Source organism: Syngnathus leptorhynchus, chromosome 18, assembly GCF_054491065.1.
Source record: "Syngnathus leptorhynchus isolate UIUO chromosome 18, UIUO_Slep, whole genome shotgun sequence".
In the NCBI taxonomy this organism is placed as follows: Eukaryota; Metazoa; Chordata; class Actinopteri; order Syngnathiformes; family Syngnathidae; genus Syngnathus; species Syngnathus leptorhynchus.
In genome coordinates this window covers 3,839,212-3,855,791 of record NC_141212.1, presented here as the reverse complement: position 1 = coordinate 3,855,791, position 16,580 = coordinate 3,839,212, and the positions used below count along the sequence as shown (strand labels likewise).

At 44.7% G+C, this 16,580-nt stretch overlaps 1 protein-coding gene across 5 annotated transcripts in view; it reads left to right on the top strand.

Annotated features, from left to right (window-relative positions):
• Positions 1-16,580, top strand: part of klhl29 (kelch-like family member 29) — an 86,162-nt gene that overhangs the window by 4,115 nt on the left and 65,467 nt on the right. For 4 of the 5 annotated variants that reach the window (XM_085936867.1, XM_085936869.1, XM_085936868.1 and 1 more), the window contains exon 3: positions 4,968-5,040. The exons of the other annotated variant lie outside the window; for it this stretch is intronic. The gene's annotated coding sequence lies outside the window, so the exon portion shown is untranslated. The remainder of the gene's footprint in view (positions 1-4,967; positions 5,041-16,580) is intronic. 5 annotated transcript variants of the gene reach the window in all.

Genomic DNA, 16,580 nt, shown 5'->3' with positions numbered 1-16,580 from the left:
TTGATTGGATGAAGGCTTGTTTTGAGTGCCACGTTTCTGGGCATCGTGCAGCGGTTAAGGAAAAAATGATCAGGGCTAATACGTCATGCGTGTTCTTGCATTGTCGCCGCCGATTTGGCCTCGGGTTATGTGCTGTAGTTTGAAAAAAAATAAAAGAAGTGAAGCGGTGCCAGCGTAGCTCGTAGAACACGGAGGCGGCGCAAGATGTTTTTGTGTGTGTTTAATGTGCTCATGTTTGCTTCGGTGACATAGCAGCAAATATTAACCCGTTGCCATGTGGACAGATCTATAAATGTTTTTCCAAGTCAAACCGTTTGATGAAATATTTTTTTTGCGTATAATTGGAACAAATGAAAGAAGGAAAAAAAAACAAAACTATTTTTGTGTTGGTCTGCCTAATGAAGCCAAATTATGCGTGTGATCTCCATCACTGGGCGCCTCTTGAGTCGTGAAGGGCATCTTGTCTTCCTGCACTTCAGCACGTGCAAAACGTTAAGTGCGATACTTCAATATTAGTCCTTTTGTGATTGGATCATGATTGAAACAATTGATTTTGCATAAGCAAGAGTCGAAGAAAGCAATTCAACAAAGTAAAAGAAAGATTAAGTACTTAATTAGCAATAGCAATTTTTATTTTCCTCCAACCCCCCCCCCCTTTTTTTTTTTTTAACACAATGCTGCTGAAGTGGCGATGGCTTGAGTGAAACGTCGGGGCGGGGAAAAAAACGACGTGAGCGCCTTTTTAGCCACCAACTTAGCGCTCGCCTGCACTTAGCCTAATTGCTCCATGCAGCAATCGCTTTAGCGACGATCATTGATCACAAGGCATTGGCCCGATGCTGACCCGTGTTGATTAGCGCGTCCGATAGAAGTGGCTCGGGTTGGCCGTGACGTGACACGCCTGCTAATAAGTTGATGAAAGCCTTTTAGAAGTGGCACAACGTTGATGGCATCAGTCGAACCGAGGCGACTTTGTCTCTGTAGCTATCTTTGTTTTTTGCAGCATAACCGCGAGATGCCTCTTCACCATGTTTGCAGTGAAACCTGGCCTTGACTAATTGAATAAAGTCTGTAGTCTTCAGATTCCTACCGGGTTTTAATTCAATTTGCATTGCTTTAAACGTCCACAGAATTGAATCAGTTGATTTTGAAAATGATGCATTAAGCTACTGTAAAGTGTCCTTGGAATACACTCTTATCAATTGAATATTAACATTTGGCTTTTGTTTTTTTAAACGCCGCACTTTGCATCATTTCTCCTCCAGTGCCTCTTTAAAGCCGTAATCGTCTCCTCAATGCCCACTCAAGCTTTGCACGCTTTGCTTCGGAAATACTCAGGGGCGAGCGCCCGCTTTGAGGCCCGAACTTGTCAGGCGCCATCAGAGAGGGCGGATGGTGAGGGGCCGGCCGGGTCTTGAGAGTCTCGACGGGGGGGCCACTTAAGCCTGTTAGCCTCATATGATGACACAGCGGGATGGCCGGGCATGCAGGCGGGCGGCTTGGGAAAAGACGTCTATCCGCTCAGCGCTTCGCCGCCAATGTCGGGATGCAAACCGATGTTCCGCGCGCTATTATTTTAACTTTGCGCCGTATGTCATGTACTATTTAAGCCCTACTGGATGTTTTTGAAAAATGCAGCGTGCCGGCGGAGCGGCACGGATGTCTCATTGTAATAATTCATCACAAATTTGAATAATTGAGAGGAAACCCTAAATAGAAGTCCACTGTAATGGAACGTCGCGTAAGCTTCTTGTGCTAGCCGCCAACGGCTTTGCCGCCATATGCTTGTCACTCGTGATGAAAAGCTAGCGCTTAAGCTAGCACTGTTTTGCTTGTCCTGATGAAGGCGATGGTTCAGGAAGAGCATGTTTGTATTTGTCATTAGCAGCTACTTGAAGTAATCACTAAGGACAATTGATGACCCCCCAATACTTTTGTGCCGCAGGTATTTACGCAGGCAAAAATCCACCGCCAGCATTAATTCATCAACAGCCGAGCGAGCGCGCGCCGGCCAGGCTGGGCCTTGGCCAATATTTCATGACGAAGGCAAACGGGTTGTAAATAAGACTCGATTAGAAATGCGCACGCACACCTTGGCGCAAATATGATTTATGTATCCTCTTAAGTCGAGAGCCACAAATGCAAATGAGACGTGTTGCTCGTAGAAGCTTTTACGTGTTTATTCCTTCGCCACAGACAAATGATTAACGACCGCCGAATGAGATGATAAGCCGAAATGAAAACCTCGCTCGTAACTTGTTTATAACGGTGATTTAATCTTATTTTTACCCTATGGGATTAATAACATTTATCTATGCAAACTCATATTGAGGCTGGGGTGCTTTTTATGTTTTATTAGTCAGCTACAACCAACACCAGGGAGAGCTAGATTGATAGACCAAGTAATAATAAAAAAATAGCAAAAAAATATTGCACACCAAAGAATTGCGTTACAATACATGCAAATGTAGAAAGAAGTAAATTGAAAATAAGTGAAATTTATAAAATGGTAAAATGGCTGGCGTTTTCGTACCGTAAAATATCTTTGGAAAACGCTTTCCGAGATAGCTGGATGACGATAAATTGCAAAAACACAACAGTTACTTCATCCCGGCTCCCGGTTTTATTGTTCATTACTCAGCCACTCACGGCTTAATGTCGATAACCAAAGTCATGAAGGGTCAGATGCGGTCACTCACTTTACGACATGTCCGGGACGTACGCGGGATATCAGATGCCGGCGCCCGACGGGTGGAGCAACATTTAAAAGGGGCGCGTCCGCTTTGGCGCCGAACCCGAATGGCATCTCCGAGGCCTTAATTGCCCTCCACTGATTAAAAGCCGCCTTTTTTTTTTTTCCCGAGCATATTTCACAGTCGAGCGGCAGCGCGGGTCGATGCAACATTACGCGGATGATTTATGGCCCCCCTGCAAGGCCGTCCAAGCCGCTAAAGTTACTTAACTGACTTTGTTACTGGAGGTTTTGTTTATCGTGCATAGAGGAGGCAAAATATACTTCTATAGGGAGAAGTCAATGAGGTTGTTAATGATGCCCGCACTTAATGGAAGCATCTCTCATTTCATGGTGGCTACACTTTTTTTTTTTCCCTCCCCATCCCCCCCAGGCTTCTTAATTCTGCCGCTCGATAAGGTTTTTTCTGATTACTTGTGATGTCTCACGTTGGTCTATTGTGTAAATATCACACATTTGAAAAACCACAATTCCAATCGAGGTAGAACACTGTGTAAATGAAAATTAAAAAAAATATATATTATATTCTGAATGAGTTTTTTCAGGGGGTGAGCAATTACCGCTGCAAGGTGCCTATTGTGATTCAAGAATTTTTTTTTCACAGAATGAATCTCATTTCCAGTGGCTTAAACATGCACAAAACTCCACAAAACTTTAAGAATGGGCCAGCAAACCCAAGGTGGCCGGCGCCGCAAGGGCTCTTTATAGCCGCTCGTAGCGATCGTTATTATTGCTATTTGATTTCTTCACTCTCTCCTTTCTACAAAAGCATTGTGGCATAAAAACATCTTTTATGACTATTTATTATGATATCAAGTATATATCTCCAAATTCATAGTTGCTGGAAAATCATGGAAACTGATTTTGAGTGTTCTGTATCATCCCATTTAATAATTCAGAATTTCTCTGGTCCTTTTTGCAACAAGTTCCTTTCCTCCCCCCTTGACTTCTTTTTACTTTTTGGAATGAAGCCGTATTCTTCCAGTCTGCAACGATCCCCTCGGGTTGGATTTTGCCAGGAGGCACTTTTGTCCTTTTTTTTTTTTTTCCTTGCACAATCATCACATCCCAGTCGAGAGAAATACGACTTCATCCCAAAAGCCGCCATCCATCCTCCACACTCTTATTATTAAGTCTTCCACTTTTAACACTTGGAGAAGTTTTGCCGGAAAACTGTCATGGCCAATATTCGGGTATGTGCAGATCCTGGCGTTCCGACCCAAAAAAAAAGAAAAAATCTACCCTCATTTTTTTTTCCACACTGTCAAACTTGAGCTGCCGAATGCTTCTTATTTGCATTGTAGCCGATTTTTTTCCCAGAAAATCCCCGAGAGACAACACTTGAATCTGTGTTTTATTCACGCGTAGGTGTAGAAATGTGTTGGAGGGGAAAAAGTGTGGATTGTCAGTCTTAAGCAAGAAGTAAGACGCGCGTGCCGTCAGTGATGCTTTCTTCAGGCTTTTCCCTCAGTGTGGATTTTGTTCACAATCCTGGCAAGCCTGGCGACGAGCGGAAGGCGCTCCCACTTGCGCTCTGGCACAGACCAAGTGTCACCTTTGCAGCGCCATGTCTTGTTTTTGCACCAAAATGGCGCTTTTGACACCACCGTGACGTGTTTCGACACCGCAATGTTGTCGCTTTGCACCATTTTGTCATGTTTTTCCACTGTGATGTTGCACCGGGCTGTCATGTCCTCATACCGCAATGTCGTTTTTATGCCGCAATGTTGTGTTTTACAGTTGGGGTGTTGTCATTTTTATTACCATGATGTCATGTTTTTACTATATGATTACCTTTTTTTTTTTTTTACAATCCCTTTGTAGTGGTGACTCTACTTTTTCTATTCATCTTTTAATGTCGTACACTCATTTTTTACTTTGGTGTCCAATTCCTGAGAGCTTTTCCGACTTCTACAGCTGTACGCCTCTTGCTTGACCTTTTCCCGCCATCGAATTAGCCGACGCGGCGCGCTAATGTTCGGGACATTCACGCCGTCTTTATTGATAGCTTCCGCCGGTCCCGGCAGAGTCGTTTATCTGGGCTCCAGATAGCCACGATTGCGCTAATATATCTCCCGATGCAGATTGTCCATTTCAGCAAAAGAGGTGCCTCGTTGTCATCATTTATAGGCCGCGAGTAGAGCATAGCGGCAGCGGAGTTTTGGATTTGTAATCGTTAACGATGTCACGTCATAAAGTTTTGTTGTGTCCGCAGGTGTGTGACGAAAATACGCGCCGGATGTAATTTGTCTGTGATGAGCATCGCTGTCATCCACAAGAGACCAAAGGTAAGATGCGATAAAGCGGAACATGCTAATGATGCTAAAGTGACATTTTGTGTATTTTAAGTATTTGACTTTTTTTTTTTTTTTAATGGCATGAGGTTTATGGTCAAGTAATTTCTCAGTATTGTCTTAAAACTAAGGAAAATTTGAATTCATTTTGGTACAAGTTGACACGCTAGCCCTTACAACCCGCACCACATTTTCTCGAATTGTCCTGTCCTCGCCGCTAAAATTGAGATAAAAACAGTCTGTCCAAACCCCAAAAGGTTAAAAACAACTCAGCGGCAGGCCCGCCGTTGACAGACACAATCCGTTTCTTTTATAATACACCTTGGAAAGTAACGGTCATGATCACCGCGGCGCCCGCTGTTTACTCTGAGACCCCAGACGACGACGCAAAGCTGTCAGGCCTCATCATTCTCGCCGCTTACCTCACGTAATGACAGATGACAAGACGCCGCCGTGAGGAAAAGTGGCTCCGCCGGTCGCACGCAGAACAGAAACCCGCCACACAAAGGCACGCCGCCGACCCGCCGTGCTTGAACGACTTGCAGGGCACTTCGGGAGACATGGCCTACCTCAGTGTTGCTGTAAACTCACAGTTGGGAGGCCGCTTGGTAACATTTGCGCTTGAGGTTAACAGCTATTTGGGCCAGATTTAGGTTTATTATATATTTTATATATATTTATACCAACAACCAATCATTTGATGAGAGAAACAATGAACCAATGAATAATTACGTTAATTGGCTGAATTTAATGTGAATGTGTAACAATGCATTCCTGCGATAGGGCTGAATGCATTCTTGTGTTTTTAGTGCAAAGAATTGTATAGAAAGCTGTGTCGAAAGTTTTTTTTATTTTTTTTATAGCCATTGTACAGTATGAGTGTCTTTGGATCACATTAGACAATGGGGGGGGGCACTTAATACATTGCCCGGCAAGTGAGCAAAGCTGCTGACACGGCCCGATTGTAGATATAGCCAATGCAGGGGGGGTTCGGGTGGTAGTAATGAGGTGACCCTTGAACTTGCTGCAAGGTGGGCTATCATGATGAGGTGCGTGGAAGCTCCCCTCATCAGTGAACCCTTCCTCGTTGAAATTCAAATGTGCAATGCGGAGAGCGTGGAAGTCTGGAGAGTTGCGTGTTTAAGCGTGGAATCGTAAGAGGCGGACACATACCGGTTGCACTGCGGGGGGTCCGAGCAACATATCCAGGCCGGCGAGGCTAATAAAGCGCGCAAATGGCCACTTTTTTTTGCAGCGCGCGAGGCATCACGGATGATTTACGACACTGCTTGAAGGAATTCCGGCTTGTAGTTTGCCTCGCAAGGGCGGCGGCAAGTGACTGTAATGCATCTGGCATGTATTAAAAGGAGCGTCTTTCTTACTATGTCTGAGACAAGTGATTTTATTCAGCTACCGTGGACCACAACCGCTGGCTGGAAAATCTGGAAGGAAAAAGTGATGTTAGCTTTTGCCTCCTTGTCCTGTCCTGAGCTCTGCACGGTTTTATGAGGCGGAATATTTTCAGAAAGTCCATTGTTACCTACTTGGCCAATTGTTGCTGTGGTTTTGGATGGAAATGTGCGTACATGTCATTACTGGAATGGCAAATCGCCTCTTACCACGCTAAAGGCTATGTGGGATTGGCTAAATGCTAAGTAGCTTATTGACTCAAGTAAGCAACATTGTTTGTTTGTTGTGTAGCGTGAGAACGATGTAAAACACTGCTTTGTCTGAGATTTCCCCGCTAAGACTTTTTTTTTATTTTTTTATTATATAAATTCTGTGGCTTTGAGCTGAATTTGAGACACACGGCTTAAATCAACAAGGCAACATAATGGCTCTCGCATTCATAACGACTTCACTAGAAGAAAAGAGCCTGCTGGTCTTTCACTGAACACCAGCAAATCTTTTTTTTTTTTTTTTTTTTTTTTTACCCCTTTGTGGCGGTTTGTTTGGGCTTGAAAGCCGCTGCAGCAAATATGAAATGCCTCTTTGTTTTTTTTCCACGTCGAAGGTTCCCCTCAAAGTGGGAAAAATATTCCGACACTAAGTTGTCTTTATCCATTGTTGTCTGCGTCAACGTTGAGTCCTCCAAAATGATTTTCTCATCTCGCACGTCCGGCACGTCAGCAGCAGTCTTATTTAAGCCTTTCGACTCGCTATTGATTTTCATACAGGGTGTCTTCATCCCCAGAGGTTGTCGAGGGTCTTGAGCGGGTTTTCATTTTCAGGCCCTTGGACTTTCACTGTGGCAGGTGATGTCATCTTAGCCGATAATCATTTGTGTGACCTTGTTCTTTCCTTCTCCCGTTTAATCACAGAATCAGCATTTGCGGTTGGATGTATTATGACAAGACATTTTGTCCGTGGTGCTGTTCTAATGATGGACATGTGATGGAGACAATTGAGTTGGAGCCATATTCTTGAGTAAACCTAAAAAAAAAAACCACATTCCTCTTGTTTCCTTACTTTTCAAACAATTTTGTTCAGTTGGTCCTCTGATCTATGGAGCGAATTGGGAGCAGAGCCTCGGGGAGCGCCTCCCCTTACAACTCACCTGTTTGCTCCCTTTCTTTGGTTCGCCTTTCTGTCTCGAGGCTGTGTTGTTTTTGCCCGTGCCAAAAATCAATAGCTATTACACTCGAGAGAGAGGACGACGTGCCGTACCTCTCCTGGCCTAACGGCTGTCATCTCTTTTAATTGCCGTGCTAATATCGTCCCCGTTCCGTCTAGATGTAGGTCAGCCGGCCTAAGGGCCGTCCTTCGTCTTCCTCCTCGATACGCCGCCATGTGAAAACCTGAGCGAGTCAGTTTGGGTTCACCTCAAAAGTAGACGAGTAGGACTCGTGCGTTCTACGTGTCTCCGATAGTTCCCCTTTGACTAAAAATAATTGGAATGCTGTTAATGTGGTGTCGTTCCCGTGTCTCCTTTCCAAGCACGTGTTTCAAATAATGAGCCAGGGGTTTTTGACCTTGACTTGATTTTCGGTGAAGGGCTCCAATTTGGACCGTCAGATGTTTGTCATGTCGACGCTTGGATCTCCTCCCGTCATGGTGTCTCGCTTTAGATGGCCGGAAGAGCACAGGTGCTTGAAACACATTGTTCGATGGCTGTCGTGTGTATGCCCGCGCATGTGTGTGTGTGTGTGTGTACGGCCAAGTACACTCACCCAGCTGGGCTGGACGGAATCGGTGGCAGTGTTTCTCGAACCATCTGCCGCTCCGCTGCTCGCCTCGCCGACCTCGTCCACATGCCAATGCCAAAAACATGAGGATGATCCTTCTGTTGCCTATTGGATGGCTTCATTACCTCCACCAAGGAGATGATCAACACCATATATATTTCTGGGCTTAATCGTCCCATTAATCGCTTTTTGGAATTTTATTCTGACAATTCATTTGACATAAGGCACTCTTTGAAAAGATTGTGAATGGTTTGAGGATACTCCAAGCATAATGGTGCCCGAATTAGTCCTTTATCATTTTTTATTTTTAAGATGAATTTTTTTGTTTGACTTGAAATTAAATATGAACTAATTATATTGTATTTGTGCTAGCTGTGGGTCGTAGGAGTCTGGTATTCGCCACCGGCGAACAAATGAGTCACTGAATAAATGAATCTAATATATTTTCTCATTTATTCAATTGAGTCTAGGATTAGATTCTCTCCGCCTGTTTAATATTTCATGGGCGCACTCGTGTCCATTAGTGACATTTTGGATGTTCTTAAACTAGCGCCAGGCATTAGCTCAAGTTAAGCAATATGACATCCTGGTAAGCGTGACTAGAAATTCAGCCACTCCGGTTTGAAGCAGTGCGCTCGCCGTAAAAAATGAAGTCAAGTGTTCGTTCATTTTTGTAGATGCTACCGTTTCAACGAAAATCTAAAAAAAAAAATTATTATTCTTGGCCTTCACTGAAGATCTCTCGCCAAGCGTGGGCGTGTTTTATTTGGAATATGCCTATCAAGGGACAAAGAGCGGGTACAGAAAGTCTCGCTTGTTTATTACTTATTAGCGATTCCGCTCAAACGAGTTTGTTTAGCACGTACTTAATTACCTCCATTGCATTAAAGCTCAGAATAGACATGCCTGTTCTTGGCGGCGGCGGCAACGGCAGCCCGGCTCGCCCGTGGCGCTGATTTGATGTGAGCTCCGCTAGACAATTTGCAGTTTATTACTGCTGTGTCCAGTTCGGTCCCTGATGAGATTAATCAATGTCTGCGAATGGCGGGCGACGCGCCGTTTGCACTCGCCGGAGCTCATATCCGAAACGATCCGCCAACCGGCCGATTCGTAACCGCGTTCAAGTTTGGGTCGGGAATCGCGATGGTTGGCCTTCGGGGACCGACGAGGCCCCGAACCAATTTCAACTTCAAGACTCTTGAACTCTTTTAACGAACCTGGACTTTAATTGACAGTGGGGCCTTGACTTATATGATGAACTTCTTTCCCCAACTAACTAATTCAACAAATACATTTTTCCCCATGTATATTTTTTCATCGAAGAGTGACTCTCCTCGTCCACACGCGAGGGCACGACTTGTCTAATATTCTCACACGGGCCGAACCAAAAACAGTGCAACGTTCTTGTTTTACCGCAACACTTGTGGTAATTGTGTGAAGGGGAGGTGTTGACTTTGATTGATTGTTTACCCCTTTTGCTATTTGTACACTCACACCTGCACACACACATGCAGTGAGGCTTGATGAATTATGTATCGCTGCACTGGAAACAAAGCAATCAATATAAGATGTCTGCCTTGGCTATTGAGCACAAACACTGGCAGCGAAAAAAAAGAAAAAGAGAGAGAGATCAGGTGTTTATGTAGGCGGCGTGGACGCAAGTATTGGGACGCAGCTCATAATCAACCAATCAATCACGACTTAGATTAGACTCCTGACCAGTACAGCCAAGCTATACTAGACCACTATTGCTACTCTAGTGTTGGGGGATCAAACATAGTCGTGATATATTTCTTTCATTAAAAGCTGCGAATTGTTCCAATGCGACCGATTTCTTCGATACTACTTTTGGCACCCTCTTTTTGGAGCACAAGGGTAATTTGCTCGGGGAAAAAAAAAAAATGTTGGTAACCCAGTCTTCCCTAATGTTTTTTTTGACTTTGTACTAAAACAACATAACTACTGCACGGCAATTTACTATCCCGCTCCAAGACAACCAAAGCCAAATTTGTCCCCAGTGGAGCATGCAGGGTTTCGTTAGCGTCCTCCGCTAGCTTGCGAGGAGCCCATGAGAGAGATGCGGCTGATTAAGAGCTACAGGTTGCTGGAGGGGAACGACCTTGGCGTTGGTATCGGAGAATGTGGAAAAGGCTAGAGAGCGGTAGCGTTCCCCAGACAAACGGCGCAGTCCGAACAATGAGCTGCAGGCCTTTTTTTAAATTTATTTTCTTCATCTGCTTGTCTGGATGGCCATGATTAATAAATTATCCATGACTGATTCATGAAGGATTATGTCAATCACAGACAATTTGGCACCAGAATGGATTTTTCTTCCGTAGTGCCTAAAGGTTCTTCAGCAGAAATGATCCCAAGTGACACATTTTTAAAATATGAGGGATGATTGTTGTATTTTTTTTTAAAAGAGCCCAAACATGTTTACAAAGTAAACGTCAAACCTACATCTTGACACTTACAGTGCGATTCGTTGTAGCATTAAAATTAAAACCATCCAGTACTGATGTTTATTCCAAATGTAAGATTGTCAACAATGTTCACTGCAGTCAATCCAATGTGGCTGGTGGCATTTGAGCAAAAAATACATCTCAAATCCAGACAGCTGCTCAAAAAAGGCGGTGGCGTTTTCTCGCACACTTGATGTTATCATGCTACGGGGCGAAAGCAAAAAAATCTTTATAGCACTGTGTTTTCACAACATTTTCTTCACTTTATGTAGACCTGCGCTAACCCTGGCCGGCGAGCAATTACTTTCCGATACTGCGGTGACATTTCATTCAAATGATGGACACCTCGACACAGATGATTTCCCGTCGTATCAAATTGATGCCACAATGTGCTAGAGACCAGGCATGTCTCTTCTAGAACTAAAACGAGGCTAGAGAAAATAATTTTCATTTGAACACAATCCAATCAAATGCCTAAGAGGCTTAACTACGGCTACGCAGATTTCTAACAGGGCTTTTAGTTCGATTAACTGAAAATCCAGATGTTACTTTCCAAGCTAAGCTAATGAGACCAGGTTAGCATTTTGATTAAATAACTGAAATGTAACATTATTCCACGAAAATGAAAAGGCTCCTGTTTGCAATGCTAGCATGAGGCGGCTACCGTGAAGCTAACAAACTGAAAATCATCGCAAAGGATTCAAAGATGGCCGTCACCTTGCCTGGTCTAAGCTAATGAGACCAGGTTAGCATTTTGATTAAATAACTGAAACGTAACATTATTCCACGAAAATGAAAAGGCTCCTGTTTGCAATGCTAGCATGAGGCGGCTACCGTGAAGCTAACAAACTGAAAATCATCGCAAAGGATTCAAAGATGGCCGTCACCTTGCTCGTTCGCACGGGCGACTCCCATGTCTATCGAGGCGAGTGGCTATTTACACACTGCACTCTTGGTCCTCTCCCGTTGGAGGGTTCTCAACAAAGCTGTGCATTTTTATCGCTTGTAGAGCAATCATTCTCTCAAGCCCCCAGGCTGAACGCTGAGTCAGCTCCCCTTCGTATGTAGATTGGCTCCCTCAGCCCGAGGGGGTTATTGATCTTACAACCCCATTTTTTTTATACACAGGAAACGTTGCGCCCAAACTTGTTTGGCTACACGGGAACCCCGCTAGGCCAAGGATAAGAACAATGTCACACTATGATGAGAATCCTCTATGTTCATCGTTACGATCTGCACGGAAATTAATAACAAAGCTATGTCGCGAAAGGCCCAGACGATCACCAACACAGCTAAAGGCGGTGTTTTTCTCACTTGCACCACCAAACGACGCTTTGTGATTTTAAGTTGATTACCCCGGCGTTGCCGAGCGTAGCTTGCCGCTGTGAAATAAAATCTTAAAAACACGACATAGCGCGCCGGCCTGCGGGTGACTAACGCTCTTTTCGAGCGAGCGAGGAGCCGCAGGGAGCGGATCAATGGCAACGTGGGAGCCGAAGAGAAGCACAAAACACTCTGTTTTCATTTTGTTGTTGTTTTTAGCAAGGTATACGTTTGAATAATTTATTTGGTTTTGTCCCGGTGCAGACTATTTATCAGTGTGGAGACTTTATTGGAGACCAACTTCGCACTTGTGTTTTGTTTTGCGGAAAAAAAAAAAGAGAGGAAAATCTCCAACGAATGCTCTGCTGTGCTTAAAAATCCATAATTGCCTTTTGATAATAACACACTCGTCTCCAGATAAAGAAAAAGACATGGCTAAAACTTCTAATTGTGATATTTGGCCTCAACTTTGACCTGTTTTCTGTCTGTTTAAAAGTTTTAAAAGCATTTTGCTTCCCCACAATCGCCTCTTTGGGGAATTTGATTGGTCAAAGATCAGCACACAACTCTGGCATGGATGGAAAACCACTGCAATGTTTCTTCAACAAAACGTCTCTTATTTTGAACCGACTTAAAACCTGACCATTTTTCAATCCCAAAATCTCTCTCTGGCTCATGCATGTGCCCGATTCTTTTTTTTTTTTTTTTTTTTTTTTTCCCCCAGCCTTTTTGCAATGAAGACATTTCCTCATTGTCAGCAGTCAGTGTTTGGTGTGTCCTCTGAATGTCTGCTGATATCTCCCAAGGTGCGGACACACACACACACACACACACACACACACACACACACACACACACACACACAGCAGGTGTCTGGCTATCCTCCGTTGCCATCTAGTGTGACCGCGTTTGCTTGAGTGACAGCTCTTAGTTTGTCTGCGTGTCCGTGGTTACGGCCCAAGGGCTCACACCCGGTGGGACTGTGACCTTGTCAACGCTCTTGAAAGCAGAGATGGATGGCCCCGAGCCCCCTCTGCTGTGAGCCGCGAGCTCATTTTTTTTTTGCCCCTCCGCACCAAAACGAGCCTCAATGTTAGCGTCTCAGTTGACTCGAAGTAAAAAACATAAAAAGAAAAACGAACACCAATAACTGGAGAAGCGGTTTTATAGACACGGGGATTCCTCGTGGATGTTGACAGAGCACCCTGCTGCTTTTGTTTGGAGGAGCGTAAGCGCACACCAGCTGGGTTGTCAGGGCTGTCATCTTTGAGAACTCCAACCGCAAAAAACTTAAATTAGCAGTACAACTCAAATCTAACCTAGGTGTCCAACCAATAACTACAACCAAAAATCGAACTCGTAGCTTATCCAATTTTTGCCTTTCTCATAATTGCCACTATTTTACCGCGAGGGCAAAGGTCTCTTCCCACCGACGCCGCGTAAAAAGAATCCTTCGCTTTTCGACTACTTGTTCAAAGTGGCTGATGCTTTTTTTCCGGCACGGGCGCAAGACCGAATTGTCTAGATACGCTCGTCCTCCCGTGGACCGTTCAGACGCACGCGGTGTCATCGAGAATTAATTTGTCCGCTTAGCCGCTAGACACGGAAAAGTGTGTCCGCAAGGCATGTACAAAAACTGTCAGGAGGCCACGTCGCTGACTGACATCCGGAATTCAAAAAGCCACAGGTTAGCATGCGACCCTTTTCCGAGATTTTAGTGTGAATTATTTTGTGATAAGCAATCTCGTTCCTGACTGCTTGCATTTGACAAGGCGGTTAATATGTTAATAATTCATTATATTTGTAGTGGAGTAGAGGAAAACTATGTGTCAATGACTGCAACTGGAGCCGGGACTCGAGCGAACTGACAATATAAAACAATCATGACGAAGAGAAAACACATTTCGTCAAATGTCGTCTTCTCCGAAACTGTGCCCCGTTGTACTCGCTCGTTGTGTTTAGTGACCGTGAGGTGACCTCGTCGCATCCCCCCCCTCCGCCCCCACCCCGGCAACCTGACCGCAGCACAGGGCCCATTACTATTTGATGAGCGGGAAGGGGCTCGTACCGCCGCGTATTTCCACCGGCCCGCAACGAGTCAGCACTTTAGCGCGGCTCCGCTGGAGGGGGTCGCCCGGCGGGCATGTCGCTCCTCTTACGCCACCTTGCCTGTTGTTATCAAGATGACTGCTGTGCCGCCAACTCCCAGTGACCCCGTGCCGAACCTCTCGCCATATCTATTTTTAAATTCTTGCTCTGTTTTGAGCAAGGAGAAACAACACACGATGTCACTCTTATTTTCCAAGTGACAAACTCGAGCCAGAATTAGACACAGCATTACTTTCCATCCTGAGACGGGTCTGATTTTACGAAGAATTTTTTTCTTCTTCTTTGTGTCATTTATAATATGCTAAGCTAGCGCTAGGCTATCATTGCCTTTTGTTGTGGAAGCTGTTTTTTAGCTTCCCCCCCGTCGCTTACTTTCCTAGTGTTGTGAGTCCGCAGCAACAACGGCGCCCTCGGGCCTCCGGACAGCCCATGGGCGTCCGGCTTGACAAGTCATTGTCTTTTCCTAAGCCGCGGTAATTCATCAGTGGCGCGGTACCGCCTCTGGATGATTGCGTTTTGGACAGAGCAATCTCCGCCGTGTCATATATGCTTTGGTTTTCTCAGCGCCGACGCAACTTAGACGGCAAATGCGCGGAGACGGCGAAAGGCGCTTGGGCTTGCAAATTGAATCTGGTGCTGCCGCCACTCGCTGTTTGGGCCTCCTCCTCCTCCTCCACGGGGTTGCAACTTTCTTCTTGTACTGTCATTTCACCAGTGGTTCAGAGAAGGATGAAAAATGGACACGGTGAGCCTCTTCACATCGATTTCAAGCATGAGTACAGGTTTCACGTTAGGGTTTCAAGCCAGGGCATTTCAAATGAGAGTTCGAGACACAGTTGTGGTTTCAGATTAGGGTTTCGAGACAGGGAAGCTCAACCTTTAAGTAGCCCGGGCTTCCTTCCTCTCCTAATGTACCTAATGACATGCTCCTCACGCTTCCGAAGCGTTTTCATATTCCCGTGTTGGACTTTGCCATTTATGTTCACCGTCGGCGTTTAAGCGCTACCTCTGTGCCACGCTTGATTAAGCCCAATAAGATCGGCTAACTAACGTTTCATAGGGAGTTTTCCACACGAAAGATGATCTAATCTGCTGTTGACTGCCATTGCGGGAAGAATAAAAAATGTCTGCGTTTGTTTTTCATCTGGCCGCCGACGATGGACTCGAGTTGCTCATGTGTCAGCCGTCAAAGCGCCCATTCACAGCCTCGCACAAAAGGGAGACGAGAGGAGCGATCGCGCAAGAACAGAGAGGGAGGCATTGTGTCAAGGTTCGGATTGCTACGGAAAAATTATTCGTGTTTCAAGCTTGGTTTAGGGTTACCGACTTCCATTTCAAGCACATTTTGTGATCAGAATAAGATTGGGCAATCAAGTTGGGCTATCGAATGTGATCCTGCACAAGCTCGGCTGCAATTGAACTCGATAGTCGGTAATGAACAGCAGCAGTGACTCTAAATGGCCGCTCTGTCTTACGAGATGACTAACAGTCATGTTGATTAGATTTGCTCAATATGCTACCATGGCACTGACTTTGTCATAGCACATGATGGCAACTGTAAATAACAGAAAAAAAGATAAGAAAAATGCAATCTGACTCCCTGGAAGACTTCAGCGAGAAGACAAGGAGCTGTAATTTATTTGCCGTGTCATAGCTGGCTTTATAATTGCATTTCACTCTTGAGCAAAAAATGCCGATTCAATCTCTTCCCTGATTTTTGTCATTTGTTTGCCCTTCCCGCATTGAGAAATGAACATTTTGGTAATCACGCGTAATCTGTGGATCCGTAATGCAGATGGATTTGGCCATCAGATAATTTTGTCTGTTTTGTATGATTTGAATTGTTCCCTCTTCTCATTCTACACGCGCTAGTCAATGAGCTCAATTATGTTTGATGCAAGGGCCGGAGGCTAATTTCAATGTTTATCCTGGCGGCAGGTTACAGAGTGTTAGAAAGTGTCATCCAGTGTTTGTAAAATGTCACTCTGAATGATTAGCCCTCATGAATAAATGTTGGGTGTCTGCAAAAAGTCGATAAATATGCTTAATCCGCTCACCTGCTGTGTGTTAGCATGTTGGTGAGTGGGCTAACAAGCTCCCCTGGCACATTTGACTTTTTTCTTTTTCAGTCCACCCATATTGTGATGCTCTTTTGAAGCATTGTACAACTGTGTAGTAATGCCAACAATTGTTTTTGTCTTATTTTTTGCGATTAGTGTTGTTAGCAATGTTAGCCAACTCTTCTTCATGGCCCGAACTTTTAGTTTACAACCATTTCAGGTTTGAGAAGTGTCATGGTTATCGTGGTTCTTAAGAAGTCTTCAAGGGACCTTTTAGCATACAATGGTTATTAACGAGACGCGTCGTGGTTTGATCTGTTTCCGAGGCCCGGTAGAATGTTCACGACCTCCTGTGGCACATTGAGCCAATTTTCCTTTTATCTTCATGACGCTAG